Source organism: Apteryx rowi, unplaced genomic scaffold (assembly GCF_003343035.1).
Source record: "Apteryx rowi isolate R43461 unplaced genomic scaffold, aptRow1 scaffold_354, whole genome shotgun sequence".
In the NCBI taxonomy this organism is placed as follows: domain Eukaryota; kingdom Metazoa; phylum Chordata; class Aves; order Apterygiformes; family Apterygidae; genus Apteryx; species Apteryx rowi.
Window position 1 is genome coordinate 736477 of NW_020450019.1, and position 4205 is coordinate 740681.

At 68.9% G+C, this 4205-nt stretch overlaps 1 protein-coding gene across 1 annotated transcript in view; it reads right to left on the reverse strand.

Annotated features, from left to right (window-relative positions):
• Positions 1-386, reverse strand: part of NEUROD2 (neuronal differentiation 2) — a 2596-nt gene extending 2210 nt beyond the window's left edge. Inside the window, exon 1 of the mRNA XM_026072924.1 lies at positions 253-386. The gene's annotated coding sequence lies outside the window, so the exon portion shown is untranslated. The remainder of the gene's footprint in view (positions 1-252) is intronic.
• Between the last annotated feature and the right edge of the window lie 3819 nt (positions 387-4205).

Here is a 4205-nt window from a genome sequence, read left to right on the forward strand (position 1 = left end):
GCCTCGGTGGGCGCCCCCGGCGCGGCCAGCCGCGGGGGGGCCGGCAGAGCCCCGAGCGCCGCGGGGCTTCGCGGCGAAAAGCGCTCCGCGGGGCCGGGCGGCATTGGGAGAAGCCAGGGAGGGAGAGGAGCGAGAGAAGGGGAAAAAAGGGCGAGACGTGGAGGAGAAACAAAATCAACATGGAAGTTGCTTTTTCTCCATTCAAGTTTCCTTCGCTGCCCTCCCCAGCCCTCCACTTCTTACATAACTCACCTTCGGCGCTGACTGGAGGAATTCTTATTTCATTGTTCCCAGCATCTTCTGGGACTAGGACACGGCTCCTTGAGGTGCTCCAGCCTCCTGCAGTCCTCTATCCAAAAGGAGGCGAGAGTGGCATCTCTACCCAGCAAAGGGGGTACCAGCTCTGCTGCCAGTGCCATATGGTTGGCACGTCATGCGCGAGAGCTATCACATGAGAGCTAATGATTGACATGCGCTTGCATTCAGGGAGATTTGTCTCTCTGGGGAAGGAGGACTCGCCATCTGTCACTCTGTACTCAAAAAAAAAACCCTTCCAAATCTACAGATCTGCCTACACGCCGCAAAATGGGACCTGGGCGAGATGAACACGATAGCAGGGCTAGGGCTGAACAATGGAGCGAGCGGGCAGGGCGGCGGGGGAGCCRTGCCACCCTGGGCCGGCCTGCGCGTGCCGGGGGTGGCCCGGGCAGGCGCTGGGGCACGGGGGGGGACGCTGCGGGGACCTCGCCACGAGCTGGCATCTGCGCCTYGCTGCAAAATAGCACGGCGGCTCGCCCAAGTCCGTCCCCACCCTCCGCCACCAGCCGAGCGGGGCTGGCTGCGGCACGGAGGGCCTGGCGCGGGCTGGGGTCTGGGGTCTGGCCGGGGCCCCGCCGGGGCAGGGGTTGGCAGGTGCCTGGGAGGCGGTGGTGGCTTTGGCAGAGCCCACCGGGGGCTGCGTGTGCGTGTGCGGGGTCAGCGATGGCTTCCCAGCGGCACAGGGGAGGGTGGGTGGCTGCGGGGCCCCTGGTTGGCGCTGTGAGCCTGGCCCGGAGCCCCCTCGGTCTCCCAAAGGCACGATTCATGGACACACCGCCCCTCGCCTGCTCCCCCTCGCCGGCACAGTCACGCCAGCCTTTCTCTGCAAACCCACCCAGCGCAGCCCTGCACACACAAGCGCATCCCAGCCCTTGGCACGCTCGTACGTGCACGCGCGCATGCACACCCTCTCCCCGGTGCGCGCAGCGGTCCGAGCTGAGACCCCGAGAATGTGGATCCAGCAGTGGTTGTGTCCCCGAGGAAGAGGCCGGGCGATGCCAGTGCGGCCAGCGCGCCGCCACCCCGCTCCGCCGCCCGGGAGGTCTTTGTCTGTGGGCGCATCCCCCGCCCGCCAGCCCCGCGCGCCCGTGGCTCCCYGCTGCACCCAGGCGAGCTGCTGCCTCCCCGTCCCCCTGCTCGCTCCGGCTCGCCCGCCGAGCCGTGCGCCAGCCAGACGTATTGCCGCTGCAATTTCGGTTGTGTTTGCAAACTTGCAGCGGGTAATAGCAGGGTAAGAAAGAAGCCCATAATGGGGCCACATTAGCATGCGGCTTGCTCCAGCCCCGTCGCTCCAGCAGGGAAGAGCCCCCGGCGCAGGCCCAGGGACTGGCCGCATGCGGGGACGGGGCTGGAGCGGTGCTGGGTGCCCACACGGAGCTTGCTTCTCGGGCAGGCGGGGGCTCGTGCGCCCTCCCCACGTTTCGCCAGGGTCTGCGTGTCCCGTTCGGGCCTGGAGCTGCCCCTTTCCCCTGCACCAAGTGTGGGGAGCAGCTCAGCTGGATGGGTGCGACTGGATTAACTGGGTAGAGGCTGGGAGTGACTGGTGCCTTCTCCCACCCTCCCAGGACGAGCCCCTCTTGGCTCGGAGGCTCGGCACATCCCGGGAGGGCAGTGGGAGCTGGAAGCCCTCCATGCTGTGCGGAGCAGCTCCTGCCTGGGCGGCCCTGTGCCCTGCTCCYGGCTGCAGCCAGCGGGTCCTGGCTCTGCGATGGAGATGCTCCTGGTTTCCTGGCCATGTCAGGTCTCCGGCGGATTCTGTCCCATTGCATGGAGCCCTTCCCTGGTGGCAGCTCCGGGACGCRTGCAGGAGAAGGAGCAGCGGGGCGCAGGGGCCGCGTGCACGGCTCTGCACCCCCAGCTCGCCCGGGCACACGCCGAGGGCAGCCGGGAGCCGGAGGAGGGTGAGGGCAGCGTGGCAGCCGTCGGAGGGCTCTGCCTGGCGCAGACAAAGGGCTCGCTTCGCCCTGCCACCGGGTCCTTTGCCAGCGGCAGCGTCTCCCACTCCCTTGGTGCAGGTGACAGGGCCGGCACGTGACAGAGGGACCTCCGCCGACAGCGAGCTGTCCCCCCCGCGCACGCACTCCCACTGCCGAAATCTCAGGCTGTCACTCAAGCCCGCGGCCGAGCAGATGGCACCTGGGCTGGCGCCGGGCTGCGGGAGGCAGGGCCCGTCCTGGCAGCGCTGGCGCGTGGCCGGGGAGGCCCCGACCGCTCCCCCGCACCCACCACCGCCGCACGGCGCCCAGCCAGGGGGACCCGCCGGTAAAACCGCTGCTCGGGCATCGTTTCCTGGGAAATCTCCCGGCACGGCACAGCCCTTCCCCAGCAACATGAATTCAGCTCCCTCTGTTGTTACCATCTTCGTTTTGCAGGCGGATCCGGCCGCGGGCAGCGCCGTGCCCTGCCGAGCTGGGAGGAGGCCTGGGCACCCTGCCTTTGGGCCCTCGCCTAAATACATCCAGCCCATGGGGGAGACCTGGGCGTCTCGTGCCAGCGCTCCAGGTAAGTGTCCTCTCCCCGGGCCGCCGTCACCCCCGGCCAGGTCCGCGCTGGCTGTGAGGAGCTCGAGCCCTTCGCAGTGAGGATGGGCACRGCTTGGCGGGGCGGCCCTGGCCAGGCAGCACTGCCGGCATCAGGGGAAGCAAAACCCCTGGTTCGGACCCTGCCAGGACAGCGATGGCCCAGGCGGCTCACAGCAACAGGAAAAAAAATGGGAAAGGGAGAGGGAAGGCGACAATCCCGCAGGGTGCAGGATGGAGCCAGACCCGGGCCCCGAGCCGTCTGCGCGGGCAGGTTACGCGGGAGCTGGAGCTGAGGGAGCCGCTGCCGGGGGCAAGGTGGCTGCCGCGGCTGGGCAGCGAGACCTGCAGGCCGCGCGGGGACGAGGCGCCGGGGGCGAGAGGAACCTGCGCACCCCCAAACGGGCGCGTCTTTTAAAGCCTAATGAGCAGCAGGCGGGTGGCAAGGGCTGGGAGCCGGGCTTGCGCCTAATCAGCATGCACAGCCGCTCCGAGAGAGAAGAAAGTGGAGACATGAAACAGGGAGAGCAGATGAAAGGGGAGCGGGGAGATGAAAACCCAAACCGCTTGCTTAATTGTGCTGGGGCCGGTGCGGCGCTGGGGGCCCCAGGCCCAGCCTGCGYCGGGACGCAGCCCTTCATGCCAGCAGTGCGGGCGCTCCAGGGAGAAGGAGGGATCCCCGACGCCGACAGGTGCCGAGGCCACTCCGAGGCCAGCGAAGGCGGCAGGGCCAAGCCAGGTGCCCGACACCCAGCGTGTTCCCAATGGCTCTGCAGCACGGCCATGGCGCTGGGGCGGTGCGAGCAGGATCCGGCCCTGTGTGCTGTGCAAACGGGGCAGCCGGGGATGGCAAGGTGAGGGTTAACCCCGGCGCCAGTTTGGCCGCAGCTGGGGCTGTGCCGGAGCAGGGATAAAGCAGCAGGGTGGGCAGGGKGGGTGGGTGCCCTGGGTGCAGGTGAGTGGTTTGGGGGTGTTTCTCCGTCTGGGGTGCCCTGGGGGAGCTGGGTGCGTTTCCGTCCCCGCGGGGAGCCTGGCAGCGCCTGGGTGCTCTGCAGGATGATGCTGCAGCTGGGGCTCCCCGGGCTGCTGAGCCGGTCCCCGCGGCCCCTGTGGCACGGTCGCTCCGTGGTCCCCCTGGCCGAGCCCAGCCGCGTCCCCACCAGGACTGGCAGTGGGGAGTTTCGCTGGTGAGTGGGACTCTCTCCTCCTCCAAAATGCAACCGCCGTGTCTCTTCCCCTGCCGCCTGCAGCGCAGCGCCCCTCCGCAGGGGGAGGCGCTCCCGGTGCCCCCTTCCCGCGGCGCCTGGCCGCAGCAGCCCGGAGCCTCGGCCCCTGCGCTCCGGAGGTGGGTGCCGCTGCTCAGCGGGT